The sequence below is a fragment of the Ambystoma mexicanum genome, chromosome 1p (genome assembly GCF_040938575.1).
Source record: "Ambystoma mexicanum isolate Mex_15411 chromosome 1p, UKY_AmexF1_1, whole genome shotgun sequence".
In the NCBI taxonomy this organism is placed as follows: domain Eukaryota; kingdom Metazoa; phylum Chordata; class Amphibia; order Caudata; family Ambystomatidae; genus Ambystoma; species Ambystoma mexicanum.
Genome location: NC_090921.1, coordinates 1474366759 through 1474385506, shown reverse-complemented (window position 1 = coordinate 1474385506; position 18748 = coordinate 1474366759). Strand labels below are relative to the sequence as shown.

Below are 18748 nucleotides of genomic sequence, written 5' to 3'. Positions count from 1 at the left end.
GCTGAGAGTCTGTTTCCCTTGGAAAAAAAATGCCTAAGTCATTCACACATAAAACCCTTATCCTCACAACAACCTAAAGAAAAACTACATGTGATCTGAAGGAAATTCATGAATATGACAATTATCTTCAAACTGACTTGTAGCCTGCATCACATTTAAGTAGAACTGGGACAAAGAAGGTTAAATGCATCTCATTGGTCATTTCCCACAGCAGTACTGACCTGTGACCATTTATGGACTGCTGCTTCCAACAAAACAGCAAACTAGTCATAGTAAATCTAAAGCTGTGGGTGGGAATTCTGCATCAATCTCATGCTTCTGCAGAAATATTTCCCAAATTGACAAAGTGGCCAATACTGGGATCAAATCCGCCAACTTGGCGTGATTAGCACCATGCTCAGTCAGAAAAAGTATGCCTTCTGACTGGAGCATAGGAGGGAGGCCAGTTGCAGGGGGGAGTTTTCTTCCCTTGAAAGAAAATGCCTAACTCATTCACAAATACAACCCTTATCCTCACAACAACATTGGTTATGTCCCGCAGCAGTACTGACCCATGACCATGTATGCACAGCTGCTTCCAACAAAACAGCAATCTTGTGTTAGTAACTCTAAAGCTGTGAGTGCCAATTCTACATCAATCTCAAGCTTCTGCAGAAATATTTCCCAAAATGACAAGGAGGCCAATACGGGGACCCGTGACCTTGCCATTATTAGCACCACGCTCTAACCAAATGAGCCAAACAGCCAGCTGAGAGTTTTGTTTCTGACTCAAGCATAAGCAGGAGGCCAGTTGTAGGGGGATGTTTTCTTCCCTTGGAAAAAAAATAAAATGCCTAACTCATTCACACAGACAACCCTTATCCTCACAACAACCTAAAGAAAAACTCCATGTGATCTGAAGGAAATTCATGAATATTACAATTATCTTCAAACTGACTTGTGGCCTGCATCACATTTAAGTAGTACTGCGACAAAGAAGGTTAAATGCATCTCATTGGTCATTTCCCACAGCAGTACTGACCTGTGACCATTTATGGACTGCTGCTTCCAACAAAACAGCAAACTTGTCATAGTAAATCTAAAGCTGTGGGTGGGAATTCTGCATCAATCTAATGCTTCTGCAGACATTTTTCCCAAATTGACAAAGTGGCCAATACTGGGATCAAATTCGCTAACTTGGCGTGACTAGCACCATGCTCAGTCAGAAAAAGTATGCCTTCTGACTGGAGCATAGGAGGGAGGGCAGTTGCAGGGGGGAGCTTTCTTCCCTTGAAAGAAAATGCCTAACTCATTCACAAATACAACCCTTATCCTCACAACAACATTGGTTATGTCCCGCAGCAGTACTGACCCGTGACCATGTATGCACAGCTGCTTCCAACTAAACAGCAATCTTGTGTTAGTAACTCTAAAGCTGTGAGTGCCAATTCTGCATCAATCTCATGCTTCTGCAGAAATATTTCCCAAAATGACAAAGTGGCCAACACGGGGATCGAACCCGTGACCTTAGCGTTATTAGCACCATGCTCTAACCAACTGCGCTAACCGACCAGCTGAGAAGTATATTTCTAACTGGAGCATAAGAGGGAGGCCAGTTGCAGGGGGATTTTTTCTTCCCTTGGAAAAAAAATGCCTAACTCATTCACACATAAAACCCTTATCCTCACAACAACCTAAAGAAAAACTACATGTGATCTGAAGGAAATTCACGAATATGACAATTATCTTCAAACTGACTTGTAGCCTGCATCACATTTAAGTAGAACTGGGACAAAGAAGGTTAAATGCATCTCATTGGTCATTTCCCACAGCAGTACTGACCTGTGACCATTTATGGACTGCTGCTTCCAACAAAACAGCAAACTTGTCATAGTAAATCTAAAGCTGTGGGTGGGAATTCTGCATCAATCTCATGCTTCTGCAGAAATATTTCCCAAATTGACAAAGTGGCCAATACTGGGATCAAATTCGCTAACTTGGCGTGATTAGCACCATGCTCAGTCAGAAAAAGTATGCCTTCTGACTGGAGCATAGGAGGGAGGGCAGTTGCAGGGGGGAGCTTTCTTCCCTTGAAAGAAAATGCCTAACTCATTCACAAATACAACCCTTATCCTCACAACAACATTGGTTATGTCCCGCAGCAGTACTGACCCGTGACCATGTATGCACAGCTGCTTCCAACTAAACAGCAATCTTGTGTTAGTAACTCTAAAGCTGTGAGTGCAAATTCTGCATCAATCTCATGCTTCTGCAGAAATATTTCCCAAAATGACAAAGTGGCCAACACGGGGATCGAACCCGTGACCTTAGCGTTATTAGCACCATGCTCTAACCAACTGCGCTAACCGACCAGCTGAGACTCCTGTTTCTGACTGGAGCATAAGAGGGAGGCCAGTTGCAGGGGGATTTTTTCTTCCCTTGGAAAAAAAATGCCTAAGTCATTCACACATAAAACCCTTATCCTCACAACAACCTAAATAAAAACTACATGTGATCTGAAGGAAATTCATGAATATGACAATTATGTTCAAACTGACTTGTAGCCTGCATCACATTTAAGTAGAACTGGGACAAAGAAGGTTAAATGCATCTCATTGGTCATTTCCCACAGCAGTACTGACCTGTGACCATTTATGGACTGCTGCTTCCAACAAAACAGCAAACTAGTCAAACTCTAACTAGTCAAACTCTAACCAACTGAGCTAACCGACCAGCTGAGAGTCCTGTTTCTGACTGGAGCATAAGAGGGAGGCCAGTTGCAGGGGGATTTTTTCTTCCCTTGGAAGAAAAATGCCTAAGTCATTCACACATAAAACCCTTATCCTCACAACAACCTAAAGAAAAAACTACATGTGATCTGAAGGAAATTCATGAATATGACAATTATCTTCAAACTGACTTGTAGCCTGCATCACATTTAAGTAGAACTGGGACAAAGAAGGTTAAATGCATCTCATTGGACATTTCCCACAGCAGTACTGACCTGTGACCATTTATGGACTGCTGCTTCCAACAAAACAGCAAACTAGTCATAGTAAATCTAAAGCTGTGGGTGGGAATTCTGCATCAATCTCATGCTTCTGCAGAAATATTTCCCAAATTGACAAAGTGGCCAATACTGGGATCAAATCCGCTAACTTGGCGTGATTAGCACCATGCTCAGTCAGAAAAAGTATGCCTTCTGACTGGAGCATAGGAGGGAGGCCAGTTGCAGGGGGGAGTTTTCTTCCCTTGAAAGAAAATGCCTAACTCATTCACAAATAAAACCCTTATCCTCACAACAACATTGGTTATGTCCCGCAGCAGTACTGACCCGTGACCATGTATGCACAGCTGCTTCCAACAAAACAGCAATCTTGTGTTAGTAACTCTAAAGCTGTGAGTGCCAATTCTGCATCAATCTCATGCTTCTGCAGAAATATTTCCCAAAATGACAAAGTGGCCAACACGGGGATCGAACCCGTGACCTTAGCGTTATTAGCACCATGCTCTAACCAACTGCGCTAACCGACCAGCTGAGAAGTATATTTCTAACTGGAGCATAAGAGGGAGGCCAGTTGCAGGGGGATTTTTTCTTCCCTTGGAAAAAAAATGCCTAACTCATTCACACATAAAACCCTTATCCTCACAACAACCTAAAGAAAAACTACATGTGATCTGAAGGAAATTCACGAATATGACAATTATCTTCAAACTGACTTGTAGCCTGCATCACATTTAAGTAGAACTGGGACAAAGAAGGTTAAATGCATCTCATTGGTCATTTCCCACAGCAGTACTGACCTGTGACCATTTATGGACTGCTGCTTCCAACAAAACAGCAAACTTGTCATAGTAAATCTAAAGCTGTGGGTGGGAATTCTGCATCAATCTCATGCTTCTGCAGAAATATTTCCCAAATTGACAAAGTGGCCAATACTGGGATCAAATTCGCTAACTTGGCGTGATTAGCACCATGCTCAGTCAGAAAAAGTATGCCTTCTGACTGGAGCATAGGAGGGAGGGCAGTTGCAGGGGGGAGCTTTCTTCCCTTGAAAGAAAATGCCTAACTCATTCACAAATACAACCCTTATCCTCACAACAACATTGGTTATGTCCCGCAGCAGTACTGACCCGTGACCATGTATGCACAGCTGCTTCCAACTAAACAGCAATCTTGTGTTAGTAACTCTAAAGCTGTGAGTGCAAATTCTGCATCAATCTCATGCTTCTGCAGAAATATTTCCCAAAATGACAAAGTGGCCAACACGGGGATCGAACCCGTGACCTTAGCGTTATTAGCACCATGCTCTAACCAACTGCGCTAACCGACCAGCTGAGACTCCTGTTTCTGACTGGAGCATAAGAGGGAGGCCAGTTGCAGGGGGATTTTTTCTTCCCTTGGAAAAAAAATGCCTAAGTCATTCACACATAAAACCCTTATCCTCACAACAACCTAAATAAAAACTACATGTGATCTGAAGGAAATTCATGAATATGACAATTATGTTCAAACTGACTTGTAGCCTGCATCACATTTAAGTAGAACTGGGACAAAGAAGGTTAAATGCATCTCATTGGTCATTTCCCACAGCAGTACTGACCTGTGACCATTTATGGACTGCTGCTTCCAACAAAACAGCAAACTAGTCAAACTCTAACTAGTCAAACTCTAACCAACTGAGCTAACCGACCAGCTGAGAGTCCTGTTTCTGACTGGAGCATAAGAGGGAGGCCAGTTGCAGGGGGATTTTTTCTTCCCTTGGAAGAAAAATGCCTAAGTCATTCACACATAAAACCCTTATCCTCACAACAACCTAAAGAAAAAACTACATGTGATCTGAAGGAAATTCATGAATATGACAATTATCTTCAAACTGACTTGTAGCCTGCATCACATTTAAGTAGAACTGGGACAAAGAAGGTTAAATGCATCTCATTGGTCATTTCCCACAGCAGTACTGACCTGTGACCATTTATGGACTGCTGCTTCCAACAAAACAGCAAACTAGTCAGAGTAAATCTAAAGCTGTGGGTGGGAATTCTGCATCAATCTCATGCTTCTGCAGAAATATTTCCCAAATTGACAAAGTGGCCAATACTGGGATCAAATCCGCTAACTTGGCGTGATTAGCACCATGCTCAGTCAGAAAAAGTATGCCTTCTGACTGGAGCATAGGAGGGAGGCCAGTTGCAGGGGGGAGTTTTCTTCCCTTGAAAGAAAATGCCTAACTCATTCACAAATAAAACCCTTATCCTCACAACAACATTGGTTATGTCCCGCAGCAGTACTGACCCGTGACCATGTATGCACAGCTGCTTCCAACAAAACAGCAATCTTGTGTTAGTAACTCTAAAGCTGTGAGTGCCAATTCTGCATCAATCTCATCCTTCTGCAGAAATATTTCCCAAAATGACAAAGTGGCCAATACGGGGATCGAACCCGTGACGTTGGCGTTATTAGCACCACGCTCTAACCAACTGAGCTAACCGGCCAGCTGAGAGTCTCTTTCCCTTGGAAAAAAATGCCTAACTCATTCACACATAAAACCCTTATCCTCACAACAACCTAAAGAAAAACTCCATGTGACCTGAAGGAAATTCATGAATATGACAATTATCTTCAAACTGACTTGTAGCCTGCATCACATTTAAGTAGAACTGGGACAAAGAAGGTTAAATGCATCTCATTGGTCATTTCCCACAGCAGTACTGACCTGTGACCATTTATGGACTGCTGCTTCCAACAAAACAGCAAACTAGTCATAGTAAATCTAAAGCTGTGGGTGGGAATTCTGCATCAATCTCATGCTTCTGCAGAAATATTTCCCAAATTGACAAAGTGTCCAATACTGGGATCAAATCCGCTAACTTGGCGTGATTAGCACCATGCTCAGTCAGAAAAAGTATGCCTTCTGACTGGAGCATAGGAGGGAGGCCAGTTGCAGGGGGGAGTTTTCTTCCCTTGAAAGAAAATGCCTAACTCATTCACAAATACAACCCTTATCCTCACAACAACATTGGTTATGTCCCGCAGCAGTACTGACCCGTGACCATGTATGCACAGCTGCTTCCAACAAAACAGCAATCTTGTGTTAGTAACTCTAAAGCTGTGAGTGCCAATTCTGCATCAATCTCATGCTTCTGCAGAAATATTTCCCAAAATGACAAAGTGGCCAATACGGGGATCGAACCCGTGACCTTGGCGTTATTAGCACCACGCTCTAACCAACTGAGCTAACCGGCCAGCTGAGAGTCTGATTCCCTTGGAAAAAAAATGCTTAAGTCATTCACACATAAAACCCTTATCCTCACAACAACCTAAAGAAAAACTACATGTGATCTGAAGGAAATTCATGAATATGACAATTATCTTCAAACTGACTTGTAGCCTGCATCACATTTAAGTAGAACTGGGACAAAGAAGGTTAAATGCATCTCATTGGTCATTTCCCACAGCAGTACTGACCTGTGACCATTTATGGACTGCTGCTTCCAACAAAACAGCAAACTAGTCATAGTAAATCTAAAGCTGTGGGTGGGAATTCTGCATCAATCTCATGCTTCTGCAGAAATATTTCCCAAATTGACAAAGTGGCCAATACTGGGATCAAATCCGCCAACTTGGCGTGATTAGCACCATGCTCAGTCAGAAAAAGTATGCCTTCTGACTGGAGCATAGGAGGGAGGCCAGTTGCAGGGGGGAGTTTTCTTCCCTTGAAAGAAAATGCCTAACTCATTCACAAATACAACCCTTATCCTCACAACAACATTGGTTATGTCCCGCAGCAGTACTGACCCATGACCATGTATGCACAGCTGCTTCCAACAAAACAGCAATCTTGTGTTAGTAACTCTAAAGCTGTGAGTGCCAATTCTACATCAATCTCAAGCTTCTGCAGAAATATTTCCCAAAATGACAAGGAGGCCAATACGGGGACCCGTGACCTTGCCATTATTAGCACCACGCTCTAACCAAATGAGCCAAACAGCCAGCTGAGAGTTTTGTTTCTGACTCAAGCATAAGCAGGAGGCCAGTTGTAGGGGGATGTTTTCTTCCCTTGGAAAAAAAATAAAATGCCTAACTCATTCACACAGACAACCCTTATCCTCACAACAACCTAAAGAAAAACTCCATGTGATCTGAAGGAAATTCATGAATATTACAATTATCTTCAAACTGACTTGTGGCCTGCATCACATTTAAGTAGTACTGCGACAAAGAAGGTTAAATGCATCTCATTGGTCATTTCCCACAGCAGTACTGACCTGTGACCATTTATGGACTGCTGCTTCCAACAAAACAGCAAACTTGTCATAGTAAATCTAAAGCTGTGGGTGGGAATTCTGCATCAATCTAATGCTTCTGCAGACATTTTTCCCAAATTGACAAAGTGGCCAATACTGGGATCAAATTCGCTAACTTGGCGTGACTAGCACCATGCTCAGTCAGAAAAAGTATGCCTTCTGACTGGAGCATAGGAGGGAGGGCAGTTGCAGGGGGGAGCTTTCTTCCCTTGAAAGAAAATGCCTAACTCATTCACAAATACAACCCTTATCCTCACAACAACATTGGTTATGTCCCGCAGCAGTACTGACCCGTGACCATGTATGCACAGCTGCTTCCAACTAAACAGCAATCTTGTGTTAGTAACTCTAAAGCTGTGAGTGCCAATTCTGCATCAATCTCATGCTTCTGCAGAAATATTTCCCAAAATGACAAAGTGGCCAACACGGGGATCGAACCCGTGACCTTAGCGTTATTATCACCATGCTCTAACCAACTGCGCTAACCGACCAGCTGAGAAGTATATTTCTAACTGGAGCATAAGAGGGAGGCCAGTTGCAGGGGGATTTTTTCTTCCCTTGAAAAAAAAATGCCTAACTCATTCACACATAAAACCCTTATCCTCACAACAACCTAAAGAAAAACTACATGTGATCTGAAGGAAATTCACGAATATGACAATTATCTTCAAACTGACTTGTAGCCTGCATCACATTTAAGTAGAACTGGGACAAAGAAGGTTAAATGCATCTCATTGGTCATTTCCCACAGCAGTACTGACCTGTGACCATTTATGGACTGCTGCTTCCAACAAAACAGCAAACTTGTCATAGTAAATCTAAAGCTGTGGGTGGGAATTCTGCATCAATCTCATGCTTCTGCAGAAATATTTCCCAAATTGACAAAGTGGCCAATACTGGGATCAAATTCGCTAACTTGGCGTGATTAGCACCATGCTCAGTCAGAAAAAGTATGCCTTCTGACTGGAGCATAGGAGGGAGGGCAGTTGCAGGGGGGAGCTTTCTTCCCTTGAAAGAAAATGCCTAACTCATTCACAAATACAACCTTTATCCTCACAACAACATTGGTTATGTCCCGCAGCAGTACTGACCCGTGACCATGTATGCACAGCTGCTTCCAACTAAACAGCAATCTTGTGTTAGTAACTCTAAAGCTGTGAGTGCAAATTCTGCATCAATCTCATGCTTCTGCAGAAATATTTCCCAAAATGACAAAGTGGCCAACACGGGGATCGAACCCGTGACCTTAGCGTTATTAGCACCATGCTCTAACCAACTGCGCTAACCGACCAGCTGAGACTCCTGTTTCTGACTGGAGCATAAGAGGGAGGCCAGTTGCAGGGGGATTTTTTCTTCCCTTGGAAAAAAAATGCCTAAGTCATTCACACATAAAACCCTTATCCTCACAACAACCTAAATAAAAACTACATGTGATCTGAAGGAAATTCATGAATATGACAATTATGTTCAAACTGACTTGTAGCCTGCATCACATTTAAGTAGAACTGGGACAAAGAAGGTTAAATGCATCTCATTGGTCATTTCCCACAGCAGTACTGACCTGTGACCATTTATGGACTGCTGCTTCCAACAAAACAGCAAACTAGTCAAACTCTAACTAGTCAAACTCTAACCAACTGAGCTAACCGACCAGCTGAGAGTCCTGTTTCTGACTGGAGCATAAGAGGGAGGCCAGTTGCAGGGGGATTTTTTCTTCCCTTGGAAGAAAAATGCCTAAGTCATTCACACATAAAACCCTTATCCTCACAACAACCTAAAGAAAAAACTACATGTGATCTGAAGGAAATTCATGAATATGACAATTATCTTCAAACTGACTTGTAGCCTGCATCACATTTAAGTAGAACTGGGACAAAGAAGGTTAAATGCATCTCATTGGTCATTTCCCACAGCAGTACTGACCTGTGACCATTTATGGACTGCTGCTTCCAACAAAACAGCAAACTAGTCAGAGTAAATCTAAAGCTGTGGGTGGGAATTCTGCATCAATCTCATGCTTCTGCAGAAATATTTCCCAAATTGACAAAGTGGCCAATACTGGGATCAAATCCGCTAACTTGGCGTGATTAGCACCATGCTCAGTCAGAAAAAGTATGCCTTCTGACTGGAGCATAGGAGGGAGGCCAGTTGCAGGGGGGAGTTTTCTTCCCTTGAAAGAAAATGCCTAACTCATTCACAAATACAACCCTTATCCTCACAACAACATTGGTTATGTCCCGCAGCAGTACTGACCCGTGACCATGTATGCACAGCTGCTTCCAACAAAACAGCAATCTTGTGTTAGTAACTCTAAAGCTGTGAGTGCCAATTCTGCATCAATCTCATCCTTCTGCAGAAATATTTCCCAAAATGACAAAGTGGCCAATACGGGGATCGAACCCGTGACGTTGGCGTTATTAGCACCACGCTCTAACCAACTGAGCTAACCGGCCAGCTGAGAGTCTCTTTCCCTTGGAAAAAAATGCCTAACTCATTCACACATAAAACCCTTATCCTCACAACAACCTAAAGAAAAACTCCATGTGACCTGAAGGAAATTCATGAATATGACAATTATCTTCAAACTGACTTGTAGCCTGCATCACATTTAAGTAGAACTGGGACAAAGAAGGTTAAATGCATCTCATTGGTCATTTCCCACAGCAGTACTGACCTGTGACCATTTATGGACTGCTGCTTCCAACAAAACAGCAAACTAGTCATAGTAAATCTAAAGCTGTGGGTGGGAATTCTGCATCAATCTCATGCTTCTGCAGAAATATTTCCCAAATTGACAAAGTGTCCAATACTGGGATCAAATCCGCTAACTTGGCGTGATTAGCACCATGCTCAGTCAGAAAAAGTATGCCTTCTGACTGGAGCATAGGAGGGAGGCCAGTTGCAGGGGGGAGTTTTCTTCCCTTGAAAGAAAATGCCTAACTCATTCACAAATACAACCCTTATCCTCACAACAACATTGGTTATGACCCGCAGCAGTACTGACCCGTGACCATGTATGCACAGCTGCTTCCAACAAAACAGCAATCTTGTGTTAGTAACTCTAAAGCTGTGAGTGCCAATTCTGCATCAATCTCATGCTTCTGCAGAAATATTTCCCAAAATGACAAAGTGGCCAATACGGGGATCGAACCCGTGACCTTGGCGTTATTAGCACCACGCTCTAACCAACTGAGCTAACCGGCCAGCTGAGAGTCTGCTTCCCTTGGAAAAAAAATGCCTAACTCATTCACACATAAAACCCTTATCCTCACAACAACCTAAAGAAAAACTACATGTGATCTGAAGGAAATTCATGAATATGACAATTATCTTCAAACTGACTTGTAGCCTGCATCACATTTAAGTAGAACTGGGACAAAGAAGGTTAAATGCATCTCATTGGTCATTTCCCACAGCAGTACTGACCTGTGACCATTTATGGACTGCTGCTTCCAACAAAACAGGAAACTAGTCATAGTAAATCTAAAGCTGTGGGTGGGAATTCTGCATCAATCTCATGCTTCTGCAGAAATATTTCCCAAATTGACAAAGTGGCCAATACTGGGATCAAATTCGCTAACTTGGCGTGATTAGCACCATGCTCAGTCAGATAAAGTATGCCTTCTGACTGGAGCATAGGAGGGAGGCCAGTTGCAGGGGGGAGTTTTCTTCCCTTGAAAGAAAATGCCTAACTCATTCACAAATACAACCCTTATCCTCACAACAACATTGGTTATGTCCGCAGCAGTACTGACCCGTGACTATGTATGCACAGCTGCTTCCAACAAACAGCAATCTTGTGTTAGTAACTCTAAAGCTGTGAGTGCCAATTCTGCATCAATCTCATCCTTCTGCAGAAATATTTCCCAAAATGACAAAGTGGCCAATACGGGGATCGAACCCGTGACCTTGGTGCTATTAGCACCACGCTCTAACCAACTGAGCTAACCAGCCAGCTAAGAGTTCTGTTTCTGACTGGAGCATAAGAGGGAGGCCAGTTGCAGGGGGATTTTTTCTTCCCTTGGAAAAAAAATGCCTAAGTCATTCACACATAAAACCCTTATCCTCACAACAACCTAAAGAAAAACTACATGTGATCTGAAGGAAATTCATGAATATGACAATTATCTTCAAACTGACTTGTAGCCTGCATCACATTTAAGTAGAACTGGGACAAAGAAGGTTAAATGCATCTCATTGGTCATTTCCCACAGCAGTACTGACCTGTGACCATTTATGGACTGCTGCTTCCAACAAAACAGCAAACTAGTCATAGTAAATCTAAAGCTGTGGGTGGGAATTCTGCATCAATCTCATGCTTCTGCAGAAATATTTCCCAAATTGACAAAGTGGCCAATACTGGGATCAAATCCGCCAACTTGGCGTGATTAGCACCATGCTCAGTCAGAAAAAGTATGCCTTCTGACTGGAGCATAGGAGGGAGGCCAGTTGCAGGGGGGAGTTTTCTTCCCTTGAAAGAAAATGCCTAACTCATTCACAAATACAACCCTTATCCTCACAACAACATTGGTTATGTCCCGCAGCAGTACTGACCCATGACCATGTATGCACAGCTGCTTCCAACAAAACAGCAATCTTGTGTTAGTAACTCTAAAGCTGTGAGTGCCAATTCTACATCAATCTCAAGCTTCTGCAGAAATATTTCCCAAAATGACAAGGAGGCCAATACGGGGACCCGTGACCTTGCCATTATTAGCACCACGCTCTAACCAAATGAGCCAAACAGCCAGCTGAGAGTTTTGTTTCTGACTCAAGCATAAGCAGGAGGCCAGTTGTAGGGGGATGTTTTCTTCCCTTGGAAAAAAAATAAAATGCCTAACTCATTCACACAGACAACCCTTATCCTCACAACAACCTAAAGAAAAACTCCATGTGATCTGAAGGAAATTCATGAATATTACAATTATCTTCAAACTGACTTGTGGCCTGCATCACATTTAAGTAGTACTGCGACAAAGAAGGTTAAATGCATCTCATTGGTCATTTCCCACAGCAGTACTGACCTGTGACCATTTATGGACTGCTGCTTCCAACAAAACAGCAAACTTGTCATAGTAAATCTAAAGCTGTGGGTGGGAATTCTGCATCAATCTAATGCTTCTGCAGACATTTTTCCCAAATTGACAAAGTGGCCAATACTGGGATCAAATTCGCTAACTTGGCGTGACTAGCACCATGCTCAGTCAGAAAAAGTATGCCTTCTGACTGGAGCATAGGAGGGAGGCCAGTTGCAGGGGGGAGTTTACTTCCCTTGAAAGAAAATGCCTAACTCATTCACAAATACAACCCTTATCCTCACAACAACATTGGTTATGTCCCGCAGCAGTACTGACCCGTGACCATGTATGCACAGCTGCTTCCAACAAAACAGCAATCTTGTGTTAATAACTCTAAAGCTGTGAGTGCCAATTCTGCATCAATCTCATGCTTCTGCAGAAATATTTCCCAAAATGACAAAGTGGCCAATACGGGGATCGAACCCGTGACCTTGGCGTTATTAGCACCACGCTCTAACCAACTGAGCTAACCGGCCAGCTGAGAGTCTGTTTCCCTTGGAAAAAAAATGCCTAACTCATTCACACATAAAACCCTTATCCTCACAACAACCTAAAGAAAAACTACATGTGATCTGAAGGAAATTCATGAATATGACAATTATCTTCAAACTGACTTGTAGCCTGCATCACATTTAAGTAGAACTGGGACAAAGAAGGTTAAATGCATCTCATTGGTCATTTCCCACAGCAGTACTGACGTGTGACCATTTATGGACTGCTGCTTCCAACAAAACAGCAAACTAGTCATAGTAAATCTAAAGCTGTGGGTGGGAATTCTGCATCAATCTCATGCTTCTGCAGAAATATTTCCCAAATTGACAAAGTGGCCAATACTGGGATCAAATTCGCTAACTTGGCGTGATTAGCACCATGCTCAGTCAGAAAAAGTATGCCTTCTGACTGGAGCATAGGAGGGAGGCCAGTTGCAGGGGGGAGTTTTCTTCCCTTGAAAGAAAATGCCTAACTCATTCACAAATACAACCCTTATCCTCACAACAACATTGGTTATGTCCGCAGCAGTACTGACCCGTGACTATGTATGCACAGCTGCTTCCAACAAAACAGCAATCTTGTGTTAGTAACTCTAAAGCTGTGAGTGCCAATTCTGCATCAATCTCATCCTTTTGCAGAAATATTTCCCAAGATGACAAAGTGGCCAATACGGGGATCGAACCCGTGACCTTTGCGTCATTAGCACCACGCTCTAACCAACTGAGCTAACCGGCCAGCTGAGAGGCATATTTCTGACTGGAGCATAAGAGGGAGGCCAGTTGCAGGGGGACTTTTTCTTCCCTTGGAAAAAAAATTCCTAACTCATTCACACATAAAACCCTTATCCTCACAACAACCTAAAGAAAAACTACATGTGATCTGAAGGAAATTCACGAATATGACAATTATCTTCAAACTGACTTGTAGCCTGCATCACATTTAAGTAGAACTGGGACAAAGAAGGTTAAATGCATCTCATTGGTCATTAGTAACTCTAAAGCTGTGAGTGCCAATTCTGCATCAATCTCATGCTTCTGCAGAAATATTTCCCAAAATGACAAAGTGGCCAATACGGGGATCAAACCCGTAACTTTGGCGTTATTAGCACCACGCTCTAACCAACTGAGCTAACCGGCCAGCAGAGAGTCCTGTTTCTGACTGGAGCATAAGAGGGAGGCCAGTTGCAGGGGGTTTTTTCTTCCCTTGGAAAAAAATGCCTAACTCATTCACACATAAAACCCTTATCCTCACAACAACCTAAAGAAAAACTACATGTGATCTGAAGGAAATTCATGAATATGACAATTATCTTCAAACTGACTTGTAGCCTGCATCACATTTAAGTAGAACTGGGACAAAGAAGGTTAAATGCATCTCATTGGAAGTCCCGCAGCAGTACTGACCCGTGACCATTTATGGACTGCTGCTTGAAACAAAACAGCAAACTAGTCATAGTAAATCTAAAGCTGTGGGTGGGAATTCTGCATCAATCTCATGCTTCTGCAGAAATATTTCCCAAATTGACAAAGTGGCCAATACTGGGATCAAATTCGCTAACTTGGCGTGATTAGCACCATGCTCAGTCAGAAAAAGTATGCCTTCTGACTGGAGCATAGGAGGGAGGCCAGTTGCAGGGGGATTTTTTCTAACCTTGGAAAAGAAATGCCTAACTCATTCACACATACAACCCTTATCCTCACAACAACCTAAAGAAAAACTACATGTGATCTGAAGGAAATTCATGAATATTACAATTATCTTCAAACTGACTTGTGGCCTGCATCACATTTAAGTAGAACTGGGACAAAGAAGGTTAAATGCATCTCATTGGAAGTGCCGCAGCAGTACTGACCCGTGACCATTTATGGACTGCTGCTTGAAACAAAACAGCAAACTAGTCATAGTAAATCTAAAGCTGTGGGTGGGAATTCTGCATCAATCTCATGCTTCTGCAGAAATATTTCCCAAATTGACAAAGTGGCCAATACTGGGATCAAATCCGCTAACTTGGCGTGATTAGCACCAGGCTCAGTCAGAAAAAGTATGCCTTCTGACTGGAGCATAGGAGGGAGGCCAGTTGCAGGGGGGAGTTTTCTTTCCTTGAAAGAAAATGCCTAACTCATTCACAAATACAACCCTTATCCTCACAACAACATTGGTTATGTCCCGCAGCAGTACTGACCCGTGACCATGTATGCACAGCTGCTTCCAACAAAACAGCAATCTTGTGTTAGTAACTCTAAAGCTGTGAGTGCCAATTCTGCATCAATCTCATGCTTCTGCAGAAATATTTCCCAAAATGACAAGGAGGTCAATACGGGGACCCGTGACCTTGCCATTATTAGCACCACGCTCTAACCAAATGAGCTAAACAGCCAGCTGAGAGTTTTGTTTCTGACTCAAGCATAAGCAGGAGGCCAGTTGTAGGGGGATGTTTTCTTCCCTTGGAAAAAAAATGCCTAACTCATTCACACAGACAACCCTTATCCTCACAACAACCTAAAGAAAAACGCCATGTGATCTGAAGGAAATTCATGAATATTACAATTATCTTCAAACTGACTTGTGGCCTGCATCACATTTAAGTAGTACTGCGACAAAGAAGGTTAAATGCATCTCATTGGTCATTTCCCACAGCAGTACTGACCTGTGACCATTTATGGACTGCTGCTTCCAACAAAACAGCAAACTTGTCATAGTAAATCTAAAGCTGAGGGTGGGAATTCTGCATCAATCTAATGCTTCTGCAGACATTTTTCCCAAATTGACAAAGTGGCCAATACTGGGATCAAATTCGCTAACTTGGCGTGATTAGCACCATGCTCAGTCAGAAAAAGTATGCTTCTGACTGGAGCATAGGAGGGAGGCCAGTTGCAGGGGGGAGTTTTCTTTCCTTGAAAGAAAATGCCTAACTCATTCACAAATACAACCCTTATCCTCACAACAACATTGGTTATGTCCCGCAGCAGTATTGACCCGTGACTATGTATGCACAGCTGCTTCCAACAAAACAGCAATCTTGTGTTAGTAACTCTAAAGCTGTGAGTGCCAATTCTGCATCAATCTCATCCTTCTGCAGAAATATTTCCCAAAATGACAAAGTGGCCAATACGGGGATCGAACCCGTGACCTTGGCGTTATTAGCACCACGCTCTAACCAACTGAGCTAACCAGCCAGCTGAGAGGCATATTTCTGACTGGACCATAAGAGGGAGGCCAGTTACAGGGGGATTTTTACTTCCCTTGGAAAAAAAATGCCTAACTCATTCACATATAATACCCTTATCCTCACAACAACCTAAAGAAAAACTACATGTGATCTGAAGGAAATTCATGAATATGACAATTATCTTCAAACTGACTTGTAGCCTGCATCACATTTAAGTAGAACTGGGACAAAGAAGGTTAAAAGCATCTCATTGGTCATTTCCCACAGCAGTACTGACCTGTGACCATTTATGGACTGCTGCTTCCAACAAAACAGCAAACTAGTCATAGTAAATCTAAAGCTGTGGGTGGGAATTCTGCATCAATCTCATGCTTCTGCAGAAATATTTCCCAAATTGACAAAGTGGCCAATACTGGGATCAAATTCGCTAACTTGGCGTGATTAGCACCATGCTCAGTCAGAAAAAGTATGCTTTCTGACTGGAGCATAGGAGGGAGGCCAGTTGCAGGGGGGAGTTTTCTTCCCTTGAAAGAAAATGCCTAACTCATTCACAAATACAACCCTTATACTCACAGCAACATTGGTTATGTCCGCAGCAGTACTGACCCGTGACTATGTATGCACAGCTGCTTCCAACAAAACAGCAATCTTGTGTTAGTAACTCTAAAGCTGTGAGTGCCAATTCTGCATCAATCTCATCCTTCTGCAGAAATATTTCCCAAAATGACAAAGTGGCCAATACGGGGATCAAACCCGTGACCTTGGCGTTATTAGCACCACGCTCTAACCAACTGAGCTAACCGGCCAGCTGAGAGGCTCTTTCCCTTGGAAAAAAATGCCTAACTCATTCACACATAAAACCCTTATCCTCACAACAACCTAAAGAAAAACTACATGTGATCTGAAGGAAATTCATGAATATGACAGTTATCTTCAAACTGACTTGTAGCCTGCATCACATTTAAGTAGAACTGGGACAAAGAAGGTTAAATGCATCTCATTGGTCATTTCCCACAGCAGTACTGACCTGTGACCATTTATGGACTGCTGCTTCCAACAAAACAGCAAACTTGTCATAGTAAATCTAAAGCTGTGGGTGGGAATTCTGCATCAATCTCATGCTTCTGCAGAAATATTTCCGAAATTGACAAAGTGGCCAATACTGGGATCAATTTCGCTAACTTGGCGAGATTAGCACCATGCTCAGTCAGAAAAAGTATGCCTTCTGACTGGAGCATAGGAGGGAGGCCAGTTGCAGGGGGGAGTTTTCTTCCCTTGAAAGAAAATGCCTAACTCATTCACAAATACAACCCTTATCCTCACAACAACATTGGTTATGTCCGCAGTAGTACTGACCCGTGACTATGTATGCACAGCTGCTTCCAACAAAACAGCAATCTTGTGTTAGTAACTCTAAAGCTGTGAGTGCCAATTCTGCATCAATCTCATCCTTCTGCAGAAATATTTCCCAAAATGACAAAGTGGCCAATACGGGGATCGAACCCGTGACCTTGGCGTTATTAGCACCACGCTCTAACCAACTGAGCTAACCAGCCAGCTGAGAGGCATATTTCTGACTGGACCATAAGAGGGAGGCCAGTTGCAGGGGGATTTTTACTTCCCTTGGAAAAAAAATGCCTAACTCATTCACATATAATACCCTTATCCTCACAACAACCTAAAGAAAAACTACATGTGATCTGAAGGAAATTCATGAATATGACAATTATCTTCAAACTGACTTGTAGCCTGCATCACATTTAAGTAGAACTGGGACAAAGAAGGTTAAAAGCATCTCATTGGTCATTTCCCACAGCAGTACTGACCTGTGACCATTTATGGACTGCTGCTTCCAACAAAACAGCAAACTAGTCATAGTAAATCTAAAGCTGTGGGTGGGAATTCTGCATCAATCTCATGCTTCTGCAGAAATATTTCCCAAATTGACAAAGTGGCCAATACTGGGATCAAATTCGCTAACTTGGCGTGATTAGCACCATGCTCAGTCAGAAAAAGTATGCTTTCTGACTGGAGCATAGGAGGGAGGCCAGTTGCAGGGGGGAGTTTTCTTCCCTTGAAAGAAAATGCCTAACTCATTCACAAATACAACCCTTATACTCACAGCAACATTGGTTATGTCCGCAGCAGTACTGACCCGTGACTATGTATGCACAGCTGCTTCCAACAAAACAGCAATCTTGTGTTAGTAACTCTAAAGCTGTGAGTGCCAATTCTGCATCAATCTCATCCTTCTGCAGAAATATTTCCCAAAATGACAAAGTGGCCAATACAGGGATCAAACCCGTGACCTTGGCGTTATTAGCACCACGCTCTAACCAACTGAGCTAACCGGCCAGCTGAGAGGCTCTTTCCCTTGGATAAAAATGCCTAACTCATTCACACATAAAACCCTTATCCTCACAACAACCTAAAGAAAAACTACATGTGATCTGAAGGAAATTCATGAATATGACAATTATCTTCAAACTGACTTGTAGCCTGCATCACATTTAAGTAGAACTGGGACAAAGAAGGTTAAATGCATCTCATTGGTCATTTCCCACAGCAGTACTGACCTGTGACCATTTATGGACTGCTGCTTCCAACAAAACAGCAAACTTGTCATAGTAAATCTAAAGCTGTGGGTGGGAATTCTGCATCAATCTCATGCTTCTGCAGAAATATTTCCCAAATTGACAAAGTGGCCAATACTGGGATCAAT

At 42.7% G+C, this 18748-nt stretch overlaps 10 non-coding genes across 10 annotated transcripts; all 10 read right to left on the bottom strand.

Annotated features, from left to right (window-relative positions):
• Window positions 1-5401: 5401 nt before the first annotated feature.
• On the bottom strand, window positions 5402-5475 carry TRNAI-AAU (transfer RNA isoleucine (anticodon AAU)). The gene has a single exon. It is a non-coding gene; the product is annotated as a tRNA-Ile (tRNA).
• A 677-nt stretch (window positions 5476-6152) lies between these two features.
• On the bottom strand, window positions 6153-6226 carry TRNAI-AAU (transfer RNA isoleucine (anticodon AAU)). Its single transcript has one exon. It is a non-coding gene; the product is annotated as a tRNA-Ile (tRNA).
• A 3440-nt stretch (window positions 6227-9666) lies between these two features.
• TRNAI-AAU (transfer RNA isoleucine (anticodon AAU)) lies at window positions 9667-9740 on the bottom strand. Its single transcript has one exon. It is a non-coding gene; the product is annotated as a tRNA-Ile (tRNA).
• Window positions 9741-10417: 677 nt separating this feature from the next.
• TRNAI-AAU (transfer RNA isoleucine (anticodon AAU)) lies at window positions 10418-10491 on the bottom strand. Its single transcript has one exon. It is a non-coding gene; the product is annotated as a tRNA-Ile (tRNA).
• A 2276-nt stretch (window positions 10492-12767) lies between these two features.
• Window positions 12768-12841, bottom strand: TRNAI-AAU (transfer RNA isoleucine (anticodon AAU)). The gene has a single exon. It is a non-coding gene; the product is annotated as a tRNA-Ile (tRNA).
• Window positions 12842-13518: 677 nt separating this feature from the next.
• On the bottom strand, window positions 13519-13592 carry TRNAI-AAU (transfer RNA isoleucine (anticodon AAU)). The gene has a single exon. It is a non-coding gene; the product is annotated as a tRNA-Ile (tRNA).
• Window positions 13593-15959: 2367 nt separating this feature from the next.
• Window positions 15960-16033, bottom strand: TRNAI-AAU (transfer RNA isoleucine (anticodon AAU)). Its single transcript has one exon. It is a non-coding gene; the product is annotated as a tRNA-Ile (tRNA).
• A 725-nt stretch (window positions 16034-16758) lies between these two features.
• TRNAI-AAU (transfer RNA isoleucine (anticodon AAU)) lies at window positions 16759-16832 on the bottom strand. Its single transcript has one exon. It is a non-coding gene; the product is annotated as a tRNA-Ile (tRNA).
• A 676-nt stretch (window positions 16833-17508) lies between these two features.
• On the bottom strand, window positions 17509-17582 carry TRNAI-AAU (transfer RNA isoleucine (anticodon AAU)). Its single transcript has one exon. It is a non-coding gene; the product is annotated as a tRNA-Ile (tRNA).
• A 725-nt stretch (window positions 17583-18307) lies between these two features.
• On the bottom strand, window positions 18308-18381 carry TRNAI-AAU (transfer RNA isoleucine (anticodon AAU)). The gene has a single exon. It is a non-coding gene; the product is annotated as a tRNA-Ile (tRNA).
• Window positions 18382-18748: the final 367 nt, after the last annotated feature.